Below are 19,701 nucleotides of genomic sequence, written 5' to 3' on the forward strand. Positions count from 1 at the left end.
AACCTAAAACAGTTGTGATGAGGTGATCACCGATTATCACGTGACACTAGGGACTCCTGTTCCAGGTGCTCATGTGAGCATGACTGTGGGGTCTGGAGAGGCCCAGATAGAGGGCCTCCTGCCTAAGTTTCTGGGCTGTGAGAGGTACCGCGTCACGAGCCCACTGGGAACCTGACTTGGACGCTAAATGTGCGCTCGAGCAAACCCCTGCACGCCAGGTGCTTATTCAGGCTTAGCCACTGAGTGATAGGTGAGCATCCCCTGGAGAACGGAGAAATCCACATTTGGAAGAGACTTGGAGACTGTACTCTAAAAGGAGCCAAGAGAAAGGCTGCCAGACAATTAGGAAGAAAGCCGATCTGTGCCGTAGATGGAGGACTAAGGCTCACTTGGGGTCTTCATTTCCCAAATGACAGCTCCGGTGGCTGGAGTCAACTTTAGCTCCCAGAGATGGACGGAGTGAGTGCAGAAAAGAGTGTAACCAAAACAACAACGTTTGTCAAAAGAACCTGTAACACCCATTGCTCTCTAAGCAAAGTGGAGTTTGTTCATGAAAAGGAATTCTTTTTTTTTTTTTTCCAGCTGAGTTAGGTTGTAAAGTTGTTAAGTTGGAGACTTCTGGAGTCAGACACTTAAATTTAAATTTTTCCTCTACTACTTTTTAGCTGTGTGATGCTGGGAAAGTTTCTAATCCTCTCTAAACCTCAGTTTCCTTGACTGTAAATGTGACTAATAATTATACCTACCTCACAGGGTTAACAATAATTAAGCTCCATGTAAAATACTTAACAAAGTGCCTGGAATTTGGCCAGGGGCTCAGCAACTTCATGTATTTGTGCAGCAGATTTGAGACAGGAATCAAAGAGATGAGTTGCTCGAAAACAACAGTTCTCAAAAGTTTGGGTTCCAGGACCCCTTTATTAAGACCCCCAAAGAGCCTTTGTTTATGTAAATTGTATCTCTCAACATTTGCCACAGAAGAAATTAAAACCGAGAAACACTCTTAAATATTTATAAACAATAATAATAATAAATTCAGTATATGTTTGTATAACATTTTTATGAAAAATAACTATATTTTCCAAACATAATTTAGTGAGAAGAGTGACATTGTTTTACATTTTTTACAAACTTCTTTATTATCTCCCTTAAAAGAATCAGCTGGATTCTCATATCTGCTTCTCATTTGATCAGTTGTTATGTCACTTTCACTAACGTATGTGAAGAAAATCCAGCCTCACAGAGATGTGTAGCTGGAAAGGGAGGGGAACATTATTAGCCTTTTCATATAATTGTGGATAGTCTTCTTTGATGAAGCACCAAAGCTCTACAAGTGGTAGTTTTTTAGAGGTCTGTTGCAATGAAGAATCTAAAACTATATAAATAAACTTACTTCTTGAAGTCTCTTGCACTCTGAATGGTTCTTTCATTTAGGCATGATTTTGTAACATCATGCGTTGGTCATTTGGAAAATATTGGTTCAAATGAATGTTGACACATTTCATTACAGAATGTCATCACACGTTATAACTCCTGGGATACTCCACCGTACACTTGTGAGAGAAAGGGAGTGAAAAAAGCAAGCAGTCACTTAGTATTATTAAGGTCTGACCTCACAGACCCCATGAAGGGATCTGAGGGACTAGGGTGTCTCTAAGACCACACTTTGAGAATTGTTACTTTAAAGCAACAAAAGAAAAACAATCTATTTGAGAGAGAAATCTGGGACAGTCAAGACTAACAGAATCTGAAGGAAGGTCCTAAGCGAAAACATGCCCACCCACTCCCACCCTCACCCCCAGCAAGTGGTAGAAAAGCTAAGGGAGTTTGGGGAAGGGATATACATACCTAATTGATGTTTTTAAGGTGTTTTTTTTGGGGGGGTGGGATTTGTTATATAAACCACTCCTCTATCTTCCTTGAGAAAGCTTCAGAAACTAATGTTGTCATACAAGTGAATTCTTTAGCAGGAAATCAAAAAAGATGCTAACTTTTGTGACCTGATCTGTGCAGCCTGGGGAAAGCCTTCTTGGACACTGAACCCCAGAGCAAAGATGAATGGTCTGAGGATTTGCAGAAATACAGGGTGGCGTGGGGAGCAGACATTTGCGGGAAGAGGACTTCCCCTGTCTGGGGAAGTAGGAGTTTGAGGGGATCCTATCTGGTTGTCAAAATCTGAGTGCCCCTAGCTGACAGCTAGGGTAGTGGACTTAAAAGGTCAGCCTGTCCTTCAACTTTGGATAGGCTGCTGGGACCTCAGCCAGTCACCTTTACCCAGGAGAAAACACCCTTCTCCTATTACAGGGGAGTGACTATAGCAGGTAAATTGAGGCCCAAGTGGATTTTGTCCAGAACAAGGTGGGGGCAGTAAAAGAGAATCTCCATGTGGAGAATGGAAGTCAATAAGTCCTTGATCCCAGGGACTGGGGTCCAGTCTGGCCCTGACCAAGAAAGATTAAAATCAGCAGGTCTTAGAAAGACCTAAACCATGCATTCTTAGCTGGGACCAATTTTGCTCCCAGGAAACAGTTGGCAATGTTTGGAGACATTCTTGCATGGTCACAAGCTGCTGGGGAGGAATATTACTGGCCCCTAGTGAGTAGAGGCCAAGGATGCCGCTAAACATCCCACAGGACAGTGCAACAATAATTATCCAGCCCCAAATGTCAACAGCACCGAAGCTGAGAAACTCTGACCTATGCCAATCATTCCCTGGGATGCTCTGGGCCCGGCAATCCTGACCTACATTTCCCCCTTCACAATGGAGAAATATTTTCAACAGCCTTTCAGAGTTGTATGGGCTAATGGGATCAAAGACCAGATGCTCAGTTATCCCCACGTGAGGGGTCACAGAGAAAGAATTAGGGAGGACAAGATGGAGAATATGTCACAAATACCAGAGATACTAAGAAGCTTGGCTTTAGGCAAACCGCCTTCTGTAGCCTCAATCCCCATCCCCCTATCCCTGCCATCCTGACACTCCAGGCTCCCAAAACCTCATGGTCTTTCGTCCCTGCAAACCTGTTCTTGGGAAATGAGTGAATGTTGGTTCTTCCAGATGTAGGATGGAAGTAAATTATCATGGTTCCTCTCTCAGGGATATTGGCATTTTAAGTCACATTGTCAACTGTGTAATGTGAGTCCTTTTTTCTTGGGTGGGTGGGGGGGGGCAAAATATATTATAAGTAATATAAGTATAATATAATATTTATATAATAAAGTATGAGGCCATGGCAAGTAGGTAGGGGAAGGTCTAGGGTTTAGGGCTAGAATGTAGCAGAGTGGCGATCCCCAACCTTTTTGGCACCAGGGGCCCGTTTTGTGGAGGACAATTTTTCCACAGACCAGGTTGGGGGGGAATGGTTTTGGGATGATTCAAGCAGTAAATGTGCATTACATTTATTGCACACTTTATTTCTATTATTATTACATTGTAATATATAAAGAACTAATTATACAACTCAATATAATGCAGAATCAGTGTGAGCCCTGAGCTTGTTTTCATTTGCCACTCACTGATAGGGTCTTGATATGAGTCTGCAAGCAATTGATTTATTATGGTCTCTGTGCAGGCAAACGTCTCTGTTAATGATTATCTGTATTTGCAGCCGCTCCCCAGCGCTAGCATCACTGCCTCAGCTCCACCTCAGATCATCAGGCATAGATTCTCATAAGGAGCGTACAGCTTAGATCCCTCGCATGTATAGTTCACAGTAGGGTTTGCACTCCTATGAGAGTCTAACGCAGCCACTGATCTGACAGGAGGCAGAGCTCAGGAGGTAATGTGAGCGATGGGGAACGGCTGTAAATACAGATGAAACTTAGCTCACTCACCCGCCACTCACCTCCTGCTGTGCGGTCCAGTTCCTAACAGGCCATGGACTGGTACCGGTCTGTGGCCTGGGGGTTGGGGAGCCCTGTAGCAGAGGGTTCCTTATTGGTAGCCTTGAAAGCACACCATGGAAGACAAAGTAGTAATGAGGATAATAGTAGCCGCTTATATTTACTGGACACTTGCTATGGACACACACCGTTCTTATCACTCTACCTGTATCAACTCAATCTTCACAACAGCCCATTGAGGTAGCTACTATCATCATCATTTTATAAATGAGGAAACTGAGACACAGACTAAAAAACTCACTCCAAGTCCACTAGCAACTGAAGAAGTAGGAGTTAAACCCAAACAGCCTGACTACAGAGAAGAGCCTGGGCTCTTAACTTCCCCTGCTCGCTGCCCCTCATGCTATAAAAAGAACTCCACCTGGGAGGAGTGGGCCCCACACTGCACTACAAGTGTGTCTGGGCAAAAGCCAAACTCCACTAGGGATTATGGTTTCCTGCTTTACGAAGTGATAGGATTGGACCAAGCAATCACTCAGTTCCCTGAAGTCACAAATGTTCAGTGATTCTTTTGGTCCAGATACAAAATTTCAAAATAAGTAGACTTCATCTTATCTCCGGTGCCATTTCTCCTGAGCAATACAGTTGGGTTTGGGTCATACACAGCAGTCTTTTAGGAAACTCTAGCAATGAGAACGCCACCCTACAGGAATCCCCATTGCCCTCCTCTAGAATTACCCCTTTGCTCTAGGATTGGCTTGGCCACCAGAACAAAACCCCCATTCCCTTATTTGGTGGATCTCTTTGGGGTAAGAGAAAGGAAAGCAGAGTAAACTAATTCACGTCAAGGTGTGAACGGATGATGAGTTCCAGAATCTTTTCTCGTTCTGCTTCTATAATGTCAAGTAAAAAATTGTCAAAGCAATGGGGAAAGTAAAGGTAGTTGGGGGTATGACAAACTTTGGTAACACCCCTAAAATCAGCAGCTCTCATTCCTCTCCAAGACTAAAATGGGATCCACTGAACTAGTCTCGTATTTCTTTTGTATGTCATTATATTTAGCTGAGAGCTAGACTTAAATCAGTGCTCAAAAAAGTACGTTTTGGTTGCCTAAGAAAATAATGGTTCTGTGTGCCTCAAGTTTTTTTTTATTAAGTTAATCTCTGTTGGAATAAAGTTGGAATTTATTTAGCTCAAGTTAGAGATTTATCAGAATTTTCCTACATGTTCTGACCTGACATCCTCCTGGAGAGAACTAATGACACATACCCAATATTTTGCTTCTCAAAGTACCAAAGGGCTTATTAAGAATGAGAATCTCTCGTCTCATCCCAGACCTTCTGAAATAGAATCTACACTTTGACAAGACCCTCACATGATTTGTTTGCAAGTTAAAGTTTGAGAATCATGGGAAGGGTTATTATATTGGGGAGGAATTGGAGAATCTGCACCTTATTATTTAAGGTTACCCGAAGAATTTTCTGGTGAAATCTTAAAGATCGCTTTGCATTTGGGGAGGCGATTTGGGCCTAGAAGCAAGAATTAAATGTGTGTGAATTAAATATACACACACGCACGTGCATGCACACACACACATACACACATATACACACATACAGGCATTATCTCTGCCCTGCAAGATTTTGCAATCTAGTGAAAGACAGATATGTAAAAAAAGCAACCATCATCCATTGTGATGGAACAATAACGGTGGCAGATTCAGGTGTGAGGGAAGGATAGAAAACATTACTGGGTTTAACTAGGAAATTCAGAGGAAGTTTGGCAATGGAGATAGAATAGTCAAGAGCCTTTCAGTTTCAAGGCAGAAAACTATTTCAAAGAGTGACAAGCAAGTGACATCTGTTGCATGTCACCAGGAGCAGAAGTTCAAACACTTCTGTCCACTGCATCTTGGTATCAAAATCACCAGAAAAACACAACTCAGTCAGGCACCGGATGGGACAACACTTCACTCATACAGAAGGGAAAGAGCAAGAATCAGCTCCAAGGGTGGGCATCGGTCCCTCAGGGCGAGCAGGTCCCTCTCAGCAGCAGATGCAGGGCAAATGTCCTGTATGCATCCTTCTCGTGCTGCGGTATAAGGAGTCAGTCCCCTCCCCTAAGAGGAAGGATATCGTAGTAGGCTTGGCCAGGTGCCACCACGCACATGGTTAAGCTGAACAAAGGAGCACACGTGGAATCTGAAACAGGGAAAGATACTCCCACACAGGGTGATAAGCCCGGCACAGGCTGTGAGGACCCTCTCTCTCTTGGCAAGGAAATGTTCCAAGCTCACAGCCCATTCTTACATAGTCAAGTGGAGGTCAAAAGACTGCCTACTTGAGTGCTTGAGACGACCTTCCCCAAGAAAGAGGCTTAAACCGAAAAAAGGAATCTATTGTTTCATGTAACTAAACAATCCAGGGGTAGTTGGCCCCGGGTATAGCTATCTGCAGAAGCTGAAATCCTGTCCTCAGAGATCCAGTTTTCTCCATTTCTTGTGCTTCCCTCTGCTTTAGCTTCATTCTTAGGCAAGTTCCCTTTAGGAGTTTATCACAGAATGTTAAGGCTTAAAATTAACTTTTCAGGATTCTGAAATTATTTTTAAAACTTTCCATTGGCCTGGCTTGGGTCATGTGACCACCTCTGAATCAATCACTATGGGCACCAAACCTAGACTTAAATCCCCACTCCACTGTTACTAGCTTGCTTTACTGAAGTGAGTCTCAGTGTTCTCCATAACACAGCAGATAGTAATGCCCAGTTTGTACTAGTAAGGTCAGTGAAGGCTCACTAATGGGTAATTTTGGTTATCATCACCATTATGGACCTGTATTCCAAATGAAACTGACTTCATTTTTCAGCATGAGGAACTTCTATTTGTGTTTTCTAAACAGTCTTCCTCGCTTATACATATGTGAAGCCCAACCCTATAAACACCTGTATCTGTTCAAGGTACACCCTCGAAAGGAAGGGCTGCTAGCACACCAGTTGGCCCAGTGTGTGACAAGAGCCACTGGAAGGCACCAGGCAAGGCAGGTTAGATTTCAGACAGATTTTTAGATAACGACTTTTTTAAAAGAAGAAAAATTTGAAACCCTGAGGGCCACAAAGATTTAAAACATCATTTGTGTGTAATTCTGTACATGCTTCCAATTCTGATTTGAATCCTGACCCTACTCCATGGAAGAAGGTTTGCAAAGAATTTTTTCTGCTTTGAGGCCAGGATCTGGATTTCTATTACTCCTTCCACCTCTATCACTCCTTCCATCTTGTTTTCATTTGTCCAGGTGGAACCTGGTCACATCCCACCCCCATTTCCACGTGGGCTTTCGATAGATGAGCATCCCCAAAAAGGCCCTCCCTGGGCTCTACTAGATGAGGCTTGGGGAGAGTAGAGGCTATAACATGATGTGCCTTTGAAACCTCGCAGGACCCTGTGGGGCTCTGGGCACGGAAGCCTTTCTGTGTCCCTCGTTTCTTGTTTCTAGGGAATAGGCTTCAGCCTCCATGACCTTCCCTGAGTTCCAAAGGGCAGGTTCAAACGGCTGTTAATCAGGGAAGGGAGGGGATGCAGAGACAAGGGAGGAGCAGTCTAAAAACAGTACTGCAGCCTTGGGGCAGGGTCCTGGTTCCACTTCAAGGGATACATATTACAATATCTTTTAAGTCTTCTGCAGAACTAAAAGCCCCAACAAATGGAAAATGTTAACTACTTGATGAAGCGTTCTTCATCTTCAGAGAGAAGGTCACAGTTTGATAACCTTGAGAACCATAGAAGCTCATCAGGAGAACACCTGAGGCCAGATTAAAGGAGTGCAGGCCCTGCACGCACCCTGATCCTTATCAGCAACTCCGCCCTTGAACCATTGCTATAAAACTCCTCACCAAATCCCTCCAGGTTGGGGCACACAGTTTTGAGGGCATGAGCCCACTGTGTTCCCCTCTACCTGGCAAAGCAATAAAGCTGTTCTTTTCTACTTCACCTAAAACTCTGTCTCCAAGATTCAATTCAGCACTGTACATAGAGGCCAAGTTTCAGCATCAAACTGGGCGCCCAATGAGGGGCTGCCTGGGGATGGCCCCACAGAGGTCCCCTGGCTCAATCGGATGCTCTGAGGTTTCCTCCATGCCAGCCTCTTTCAAGAGAGCAGGGTTTGGAGAATTCCTTTAGAGGCCAGATCACCTGGGACCCTTGCCTGGAAAGGCTGAGTGCCAGTCACACCTGGTCCACCCTCCCAGCAGAGGAACTCCAAGGTGGGAGTGGAGAATGGAAGAGGGACCATCCTAACAACTGTCAAGGTCACCTTCAGCATCACCTTGGCCAGCCGGAGGAGCAAAAAGGTGGACACAGTCCTTACAAATATAAATTAATTCAGAATGCATCCTATGGAAAGGAGATAGGACAAGTGTCTGGGACATGACTGGCCATAGGTCCATATCAAGCCAAGTAGACCAGGGTTCAAGCCAGGACCTCCACACACGAAAAATCTGATGGCAAATCATCTCCTTATGCTTCTATTGCCAACATTAATTATTCACACAGATTTAATCCTTCCCCCATTGCAGTCAAAAACAGCTGTCAATGGATGATGTGTTTGAATTTAAACTATTATTTCTCAGCAATTAATGGAGTCTCAACTAATATTTTCAGAGACAGATCAAGGAAAAACGTCTTGCTTATGCTAACAAAAGTTTATCCACAGAATACATATAAATACTTTGCTAAGAAAACAGAAAAGCTAGATGATAAATACAGCCAGCCTGCTGAGATACAGATATCCATTCTCAGAAAATACCTAAGAGAAAAGGGATGGGGGGCTGGGCGCTGAAAAAGGGAGGGTGAGAGACTGCTCCCATCAGCAGCATTACCTATTGTTTGAATCATTGGAATCTCCTCCTCCTCCCCTGGTTCCATCTTTCCACTTTAAAGGAAAGTGCTTGCTGTAGGATTAGGCTAACTTTCCTATTTAATAGAAGAAAAAAGGAAAAACAAAGGAGAAACACCAAATGCATAACAATGATGACCTTCAAACTGCTGAGCTTAGAGCTCTAGCCTTTGCTCTGTGCTTGTAGCAATCTCTCAATAACTGATTAAAGGATTAACCACGCAATTTGTTCAAAAGAACACAAGATTTATATACTTATAAGGTCTGGGAAGACACACACCTGAATTAGCATAACAATAACCTACACCAGAGGAGTCAGACAGAAAAGTAATTCACATTTATAGTCTGGATGTTAAAAGTAACTATAAAGTAGAAAAGAGTCTACGTTGCCACTAGCTCCCACAGCATTAAGCGGTGCGAGGTGGTTTTATCTGTCCTTCTCCAACAAACAGGTCTAATTAGAAATGAAAATCGTGCATCAGTCACATGCAGGTTAATGACTGACAGATCTACACGTTTTATCTGGGGATCTTAAAGAGATTCCATCTGATTCTAACTGGCATGAAAAAAGGTGAATTCCCAGCTGCAACAGAGCAGAGAGGATGTCAGGCATTACCCAGGGTTCCGAAGAAGGTGGGCCAGACTGGGCTGGAAGGGTGTCATTAAGAGCTGTGAGCTCACCCAGGGGAGGCAGGTGCTAGACAAACAACCTAATCCCAGGCCTTCAGGTTTTAATCTGTCTCCACCCTCTACTGTGCAGAGCTGTTTACTCAGAAGGACAAGAATCACATTCTCTGTATCAGTACAAGGGAAACACGCCCTCTTGGCGAGGGTCAGGTGACTGGGTTCAGGTATGGAACTGGTGTGTTGGCCCCAGAGGAGTCTTCCGGAGCAAGTCCCTGCAGGCAGACGTGCCCCTGGGAACAGGCAGTCGGCTTCAGGCTAATCTGTCTGCCAAAGCCTGAGAGTCCTCACACCGAGATGAAAGGGCCAGGGAGAACTCACCACCACAACTCCTGACCTGCCGCTAATTCCACATTGTGAGGACTGACCTCTGGCTGCAGGTTCTAATCCCTAAGCAGGGTTTAGTAAAGGAAGTGAGGAAAGAAAAGAAGAGTTAGGATTTTGGTATCGGACAGTATGACTGGATGCTAAAAAAGCATCCCTAGAAGCAAGCCAAGGTAAAGTACTAATGTGAATCCTATTTTATCAGGTGTGCCTGACTTTCCTCTGGGGTAGGAGATATTTCACCCATCCTCCCCTCTCTTCCTCCGTCTTTTCAGCCAAGTCACTTAGTCAGTCCTTAACTTGATCTTAAACTTCGACTCCTCAAGGATGTCTCGCCCACAGGATTTCGTCCCTCTCCTCTGCCCTTCCAAGCCTGAATGCCCTCACCTCCTTCAGAATTCAAGTTCCCATTCTCCACTTAGCTACTCCAAGCCAGTTGGTCCTGCCTGGGCTTCCCTGTTCTTTCCCTGAACCCACTCCCACGGCTCTGCCAGACAGCCTCTGTCTTCCAAAGCCTGTCTCGGGTTCACCTCTGCAGAGAAGCCTTTCCAGAAATTTCGACCTGACTCTACTACAGTAACTTTAACCAGCTCCCCTGAGCGGCTGCCCATTCATCTGACTCCGGGTTGGGTTGGGTTGTTTCACTGTGTCTTTATGAGTGAGTATCATGTGCCTCATCATGGGGTGTCCCCCCACACACACCCCACTGAGGGCCCTTTACTGTGCTCTGAACTTCCTCAGCCTCCAGCACTGAGCACTGTGAGGCCTATAGTACTGGCCGGTCTGTCTGGGGCTAAGTGGGTTTACCAGGGACACCCAGAGACAAGCTAATCCGATTAATAACAAGCTCAACACAATCAAGCTCATCATCTAATGTCAGCCACGAATCCACATGTATGGAGGGAACGCAACGGACGAGTTTTTGCTGGTGTGCTTGGCTGGGCTCCCATGGAGACAGGTAGGCCGTGCTGTTCTACCACACCACTTCCTGATTCTTTTAAAACTCCACTTGAATCTTCTTTCTGTGCTGTCAAGATATATAGGACTGTAATCACAGGAATCCCAGTCTCTCAAACCAGAATGCAGTGGCATAGCCTAACAGGGGAATTTTTCCTATTTGACACTAGAAGTATCCCAAGGACATAAAATGAAGTCCTCTTTATTTTTACATCAAGTAAATCACCGATCATCTTTCCAGGAAAGAATAAAAAGTATATTAATTTGAGAACTTAGGAAAATCAAAAGCATGTGATCACCACAGGTAAAGCAAAGAAATCCTCCTTAATTCCAGTAATTCTTTCAGTGTTATGGTCATCTAGAAAATATGCCCAGTGAGTGGGAAATAGGATTCTGGGATTAGCAAGTGAGGCACTCATAGATTTGTTTCTTCTGAGTCTCTGACCCAACCCCTTTGCCGCAGAAGAAAAACGTGGAAGTGGGTGAGTCTTTTGGAACGAATTCCTGGCACACCATCAATATTAACTGGAACACCAAGGAGGCTTGAGACTGTCTGACTGTCTGATAGTGGACCAGAGGCAGCTAAGGGGACAACCAGAAACAAGTTCAGAGCTTCAGTGAATGGGAAATAAGCAAAGGGGATGAGGGGAGGTGTTGGAGATGGGGGCAAAAAGACATCAAGGATAACTCAGACAGAGGTTGGGCCCCACTAGCGGCTCTCATCCTCACAGATGCCAGAACACCACTGGGGGCTTTACAAGAAGAGCCAACGGGGATCCTTTTTTGTGCTGATCAATGTGACTCCCCAATAGGACTGCTTGAAAACCATCACAAAAGTGAAAAAGGTTCTCAAACCCACCTCTTCTCCATGCTCCCCAGCCTCTTGGAAACAAGTTACCAAACAAACAGGTTACTTACATAGCAACCTCAGTCTCAAGAGTTAGCTTTATGGAAGTATTTGTTTTTTAACACTTGTCTCAGACACAGTGGATTTAGACCATTTGGTTTTTATAAGGCAGTAGAGGAGAGGTTCCAAGGAGATATATTCATGATTTACAATATGAAACCATTTTTCTGATCATTTTCCACTAAAGGGAGGAAAGAGATTGGCATAAAGCAGTTTCCAAGGTCAGAGACTTTTCACTGATGGGCAAACCGGATTCCTGGCATCAGAGAATTTTAAAGCTAGATAGGGCACTGGAGATCATCTTACCAACTTCCACATTTTCCAGAAGAGGAACCAAAATCAGAGATCATCAGCAATTCTCACAAGGTGACATAGTATTATTGGCAAAGCCAAAATTAAAATAAAGACCTCCAGACTCAACATATATACTCAGCTATATCTGGTTACCTTCTTCCTATTAGCTGACAAGCCATCCCGGCAAATCATCTCTAGGGAAAATACAGCGGCTATTGTCTTGAAGAACATAGGCTGGCTGACGGCTACCTCAGTCTTACAAAAATCCCACCAACCTCAATATTCCCAGTTAGATTAGCAGTTTGACAGTTTCCATTCGTGAAGGTACAGGTATCTTTAATATGTGAAGTTATTCATTTCTGCCACAAACATAAGCAGATTCATTATTTTTCTAAATACTAATATTATGAAAGAACCCACCTATGGAGCTCCCCCCACCACTGAGAAAACCCTCACAAACTTCTAGAGAGGCATCAGCTTACACCAAGTGTCTCCAGGACAAAGAAACCACCTAGAGGATGCATGCATACTAAATTAGGCATTCAAAATCAATTTTTTACAAATATTGATCAACTCAGACAAAACACATCTTCCAAATCAACTGATGGTTTATGACCCTGGGTACAGCATTTCTAAGATAATTTTTCAACGGTTAGGTAATTCAGTTTATTATAAAAGGACAACTTCATTACTTAAGTAAAAAGATGGAACTCTGAAGAGCCACAGCTGTAAGGCATTCAGCCTCTTCAGTTTCTTGAATGTTCCAGCTTTTCTGTGCTCACCGGTGCTGCCCTGCGCCTCACACACATTTCCTGAGCCTGGATAAGGAACAGCTGCCACTTAAACCTACATTAAATGTTGGTGGTAAATGCTGAAATTCCACGGCTCTCCCTTTCATGTTGTTATTTGAGCAAAAAGACAACTGCTCACTGTTACACTCAAGACACCCATTATCCTTGGCTCTGTGCGGTTCCCTCCAGCGTGCAATAGCATTTGGCCTGCATTGGTGAGAGTGAGCTAAACTTCCACTCCATGAACCATGGTCCTGCATGTCAACAACCCATTCTTTTCACACTTTTCCATGGTTTCCTTCTCCCAGTCCCATTTCCCTGTAGCCCCATCTGCCTCTCTGTTTTTATTTCTTGAAAAAGGAGTGATGAAAGGGAAGTTATGAAGGACAACAGAGGCTACAACGGGTACAGTGAGCATGGCTGTTCAAGCCCCCAGTAATGCTCACTGGACAGGGTTTGTGTCACCTGGATTTTTCAAATATATTGGGGTGTGTGTGTGTGTTGTGTGTGTGTGTGTTGTGTGTGTGTGTGTGTGTGTGTGTTGGACATTCTTTGACTGTCTCAAAGACCTGACACACACAATTTATTGGGTGAAAGTTTATTAAACGGAATGGAATGCAGTGGGATTTGCATTCATTTATTTTGGGCTAAGGTGACCAGATACATCATTTCCAGCTTATTTTAATACTTCTCTGGACTTTTTTATGACTATCCCCAGAAATTATTTCCTGGTTGTTCACATGCTGCAAATCCATATTGTAGGATAAAGGGAGATGGGAGAAGAAAATCTGAGCAAAAGGAATAGAGCTAGAGAAAATAAAAGTGGGAAGAAACAAGACATATAATAGGAAAAGAATAGACCAGAATTGGTCCTGTTTCTTATACAAGATTCAACTAACTCTTTGAGACTCAATTTCCTTATCTCTAAAAATGGAGGATATGGTATCTGACTAATAATGTTGATGTAGAAGACAAATGGTATAGTCTACACAAAAGGGCTTTAAATACCATAAAACACTAACAAATGTAAGGAATCATTGTTATAGTGGCTGAATGGTTGAGAACATGGTCAAACTGCCTGGGTTCATCTAATCCTAGCTTTGCTTCTTATTAGCTGTATGCCTTTGGACAAATATGTTAATCTATCTGAATCTGATTACCTTCATCTATAAAATGGGAATAATTATAGTAGCCACTTCTCATAGGGTTTTTTAAAAACAAAATGAGAAAATCCACGCCATAAACCTAATGCAGTACTTAGAAATACTTACAAAGTATTCAAAACTGTTGGCTATTTTAATCATTGTTATTATTGTAATAGCCTAATAATAACAAACCATGCACCTTGTTCTAGGTAGTATATGTATCACTATATGTATATATGTATTTCAGTTTATATATATATATAATAAATGTAATATTATCTATATATAACTTAATGGCAGAAAAAGATGATAATTGTCTCTTGGGTATGGAATCATGGCACAGAGGTCTCCTTACCCTAGAACTGCCAGGCTTAGCTCAGTCCTCTCATGCTGATTCATGTTCTCATGTGAGACATGTATTCTCCTATTGCAAAATTTCCCCTCTGCCCTATGTCCATCAAAATCACATTGCTTTCTTTCCAGGCTAAGAAGAGGGTAAGGACTAGGGGAGGAGGTATGACTGTGGCAGCTCTCTGTACCTTCTGGGTGATAAACACCAACAATTCTGCAGCGTTTTCCAACACCAGCAACTACTTCTCTGATTCTCCAGACATCAACCAAGCATCCTACAATTTAATCAATTCTGACACTATCTTCCTGGAGTTAACATCAGATCCCATGGGTTAAAGGAGCTCAGTTCCACAGGGCTGCCTCCACTTCAGATGCCAGTCACAAGTCCTGGACCACCCATACTTTGGACCAATTGCTATAAATTGAGGGTTCCCACAACCCCCTCCTCGGATTTGATAATTTGCTATAACAGCTTAGAAAACTCAGAAAAATACCTTACTTATGTTTGCTGGCATATTATAAAGCGTACAAGTTAGAGATAGTCAAATGCAAGAACTGAATAGAGAAAGGTATGGGAGTGGGGGTGATGTGGACCTTCCATGCCCTTTCTAGGTGCACCACCCTCCCAACACCTTGATGTGTTCACCAACCCAGAAGCTAAAATGATGACCAAACATAATACCCAGTACCAATGGGAGATACCTGAGCAGCATTACCCAAGATGTGTTCCCACAAAATACCATCCCATGGGAAGCTCCATAAAAAAGAGATTCTGTAGAATTGAGAAATACTGTACCCTGTATTGGCCTCACAGATATTCACATTAACATATGAAACGCTCTGAGAAGTAAAGAAATCTATATAACTTACCTCAAAATTTCCTGACTCAATTGACCACGGAATGCTTATTTCTGCATTAACATCTCACAAGAGAACACAGGTTAGAAATGTTAAACTGCACGACTTCTCTGCCCCTCCAGGTAACACACATCTTTTTCTAAAAGTCTTTATGCACATTATTGAACATAAAAGAGTCAAACTGATGATATTTCTGGACCACAGTGAACAATGGACTAGTCACACTAGCCAGGTAGAGGGACTATCTCAGGGGCACACAGCCTTACAGAAACTTACACCAGAAGGTGGTCATGATTGTTGTTGACCAAATATTTCAGGCACATAGTAGGATTTCACTTATCTGTTCTCTTAACGTTAGGTTTAGTCTTATGACTTGCTCTGGCCAATTAAATATGAGTGGAAGTATCATGCAACTCTTGCAGAAAGAAGTTTTAAAAGCTAGTGTGTAAGCCACCACATCCTTTTCCCTTAGTGAGGTGATTGTGGAAGCCTGTGTTGAGATGTAGCCTCCATCAGCCTGGTCCTTATGGACTCTGATAAGCACAGTCCGTTTTATGATCCATGATAGACACGTAGCCAGAAAGAGAAATGAATCTTTGTTATTGTCAGCCAGTTAGATTTAGGTGTTGTTTGTTATCACAGCCTAACCTACTCTAATACATACCATCCAACTGGTTACCTACTCTACTCCATTTCCACCGGGCCCTCACCCTGTACTTATCTCTCTCCATGCCAACTCCTAGCCTGAGATGCCACCACTACCCATGGACTGAGTTCACCCTAAATAAAACTGCTTTTTATAAGAATGCTCATAGAGAATCTTTCAATACTCAGGAACTCCCCATTCAAGGCTTCTCCCACTGTGTAGAGAGAATTAGCCTCAATAGTTTAGAAAGATTCATGCCTAATTTTATTGAAAAAGGAAATCAGTACATTCCCTTTGTAGATGGTGACTCAATAATTCATTGAAAGCTTCATTATTTATAATTGTGATAGCACACACTTTCAAATAAAGTATTGCACATATCAAATATCCCTGATACATTTCCAAACAAATATGTGCACATATGTAATCAGCTGTGGTAATCAACTGCACATCAACAAAGAATCGGAGTGTTTTAGGGGCGTAAAGATGCTGTTACAGTGAACAATCATTCGGCAGTGTGGCTTATTTTAATAGACACATCACTTTAAAATAAGTCTTCACCATCTGCTGCAGCCTCTAATTACAAATGCAACAAGAACATAATTCACAATTGCATCATTAAAAAGTATGACATAAGGGATTTAATGCATGTCTATGCCCTTTTTTAATGCAGCAGACGTCTGTTCATCTTTTCTTATGTTTCAGGGGCAAAACTGGTGGTAAAACTTGCCTTCATGCTGAAATATCCCAAGAGTAGTGTTTCAGGAGACAACAGGAAATCCATATAAGGCTACTTAGTTGTCAAAAATATTCAGAGGCCATAATCCTATTAGACTGACTTTCAACATTGTTTTTCATATGCAAAAAAACCCCTATCTTCAAACTACAGATGACAATAAAAAAAAAATCTATTCAGCAAGAAGTACAGATAAGGCAATTTAATCTGACCAACATAAATACCTTGGAAATTCACCTCTAGTTTAGGTGTCCATAATAAACTAACCTTTCAGCAGCCCATCTTCCAAATGTGCAAAACTAAATTAATGTGCCAGGCCTCTGCTAGATGCATAATTACAAGAATATATCGTACTAAATCACCTTGTTTAAAGTCAATTCTCTATTTTTTCCACCAGATCAAACTCTAATTAGTCAAAGATTACTGAAGAAAAGAGATGCCCATAGCATAAACTGTCAAATTAGAAATGTAGATTTGCAATGCTGATACTTTGCCTGAAATAAGGGTATCACCACCAGATAGATAAGGTCATGGTTATGATCTTGAGGTCTAAATAGCACTTTTAGCAAATAAAAAGTCTAATCTATTCAATTTTGTCTTTAAAAATAAAATCATCACTATCACCATCCTTTATTTTTTAAAACAGAAAAATAAATACTCATTTCATTGCTAATTATTATATGAAACTCAATAGAACCATGTGGAAACAAAATATTTATATATACCTACACACACACATTCATATGGCATTTTTAGTAATTCCTAATTCTCAACAAATAGAACTAATAGCTTAATCCAATCCTGGTAAATTTCCTTGTCTCCAGCATTGTCATCACAATAGTTGGTATTTTTTAAATAAGATACGTGAATATTTTATAAGTTAAGCAAAGAGAAGAATATTCATTACCTTACTGGTATGGTACCACAAGACGTGCAAAGGTTCATGATTTCCCCAAGTAGTCTGTTTCACAGAATATCAACAGGTGGCATATATTCCATTCTGTTGCATTCCTTGAATCTGAAATAGAAGACAAATACTCTTACCACAAAGTTATAGTGAAGAAATATATCATCTGTACCTAACATTAGAATTCGGTGTGAAAAATCCATTAATATCACCCACAACCAAGATGGCCTATTATTACCTTTCTGAGAGGCTTGCTTAGGGTGCACTCACTGCTATATTCACTCTCCTAGCATTTCCCAGGATTCCAATGAACTCAATGACTTGGGAACAACCTAGAATTCCCTTTCAAGTCCTCTTTAATCTACAGCTTCCTTCCACTTACTAGATCTCTTTGCTTCTTTCTTCTTGGATGCCATGGTCCCTCCCTTACAGTTACTGCATCTCACACAGTGCACACACACTAGGAGCACAGAAGTCAGAGTAGTTCTCCCACTCATCAAGGGTAGGCAATCTTGGCCTATTGTTGACAGCTGCCATCTTGTCTCCATTCACACTAAAGACTTTTCCTGTCCCAATGAGAGCCACTTCTGGTCCTCTGCAGTGCTCCAGGGGAGCTTCGTTACCACTCAGTCTCCCACTCTACCTTTATGGTACAACCCTTTATTACAGACTTGTAGCCCTAGCAATCAGTGTGACAACAAGTCATATAATTTCTATCTTTCTTTTACTATGTATAAGGCTCTCATCAAAGATTCTTCACCTGCATGGCCTGTATGTTTTCTCTCATAAAACCAACAGGTACATTTTTGCTATCACATATCATTTTTACTTCCTTAATCCTTAGATTCTTTCCCCTTAACAGTAAAACTTCTATTATTCCAAATTTAATAAGGATTCAATGATCCTTAATAGTCACTACAGTGACCATTTATTCACAGAATTCCACATACATAAAACTAATTGCTGAAAGATAGTAGAGCTACAAAACCTAGGTCAGAAGAACATGACAATTTTTTTTTTTTTTTTTGGCCACACCTCACTGCATGCGGAACTTCCCCCACCAGGGATTGAACCCATGCCCCCTGCACTGGAAGCACGGAGTCCCAACCACTGCACCGCCAGGGAAGTCCGAGAACATGACAATTTTAAAAACATTTAAACAAAACTAAAAGTTTGAACACTGAGATATAAAGTGACTTCTCAACAAGGCCTTATTGTTCCATTTCCTAAATAGCATAGTTTCACTTTCTCACCAAAGAGAAAAATAGAATTTTTAAAAGTCACAGAATCATAGAAATAGGCACCTAAAGGAATATTCCAGAGAGCAAAATCTCCTAATTCATCTTCATGTCTTCAGTCAGAAAGGAGTGTACTTAAACCACCTCAGAATGATAGCTCTCTGCTACACCTTCTTCCAGAAACTTCAGAGGGCTCCTGAGCAACCCCCGCAACACACACACACACACACACACACACACACACACACACACACACACACACACACACACACACACACACACACACACACACACACACACACACACACACACACACCCTACACTCTACCCTCCCAACCCTCCTCCCTCAGCACCCTGCCTCCTGGTAATGCATTCCAGGGCCTCCAAGTCCATTTTGGACAGGAAGTTCTTTCCAAACTCCCTGCTGCATTCTCAAACCTTTCTTTTATACCAGTGGAAAAAGAGAACAGCTGTCCATTCTTTAGTACAATAAATCACCTTTCCTGTACTTTAAGATTTATTGAGTTTCCCCAGCCATATCTTCTGTAGATTAAATAATGTAAATGCTTTTATCTTGTCATTGTTTTTATTTCATTGATATTGGGTCAGCATCGATCTTTTTCCTTAGAAATTTTATAAAAATATTTTTAAATCAGTTTTTTTTAAACCATATCCAATCTTAACAGTTATGGCTTCTGCCATTTTGAGTTTTCTCTATTTCCACGAAGTTCAATTTTCCCAGATCAAATTTTGCACATCTAAATTTTGTCAAGAAGATTTAATTTTGCTATCAATTTTTTAGCCAAGAACAAATTCGACCATGAGCTGTTTTTGTTGCTGTCAGATCTATATTGTTGCCATCAGTTCTACTAGTGATAGCCATTATGAATTTGATAAAAGAAAGATAGAGTGTATTTATTTCTTAGCTAACCCATGAGAAAATTGTCAGCAGTTTTTATGAGACAGAAATAAAAGCAAAAAGCAGGATATAAAACAGAGGGAAACGGAAGACAACAGGAGAGATTCCAAGGAGGTAGAAACAAAGATCCACAGTGAGTGAAACCAAGAGAGAAGCTACAACACTTTTATTGCATTAACAGCTCATCTCCCAAATGCACACTGTTGTCAAAA

Source organism: Pseudorca crassidens, chromosome 6, assembly GCF_039906515.1.
Source record: "Pseudorca crassidens isolate mPseCra1 chromosome 6, mPseCra1.hap1, whole genome shotgun sequence".
NCBI classification, from domain to species: Eukaryota; Metazoa; Chordata; class Mammalia; order Artiodactyla; family Delphinidae; genus Pseudorca; species Pseudorca crassidens.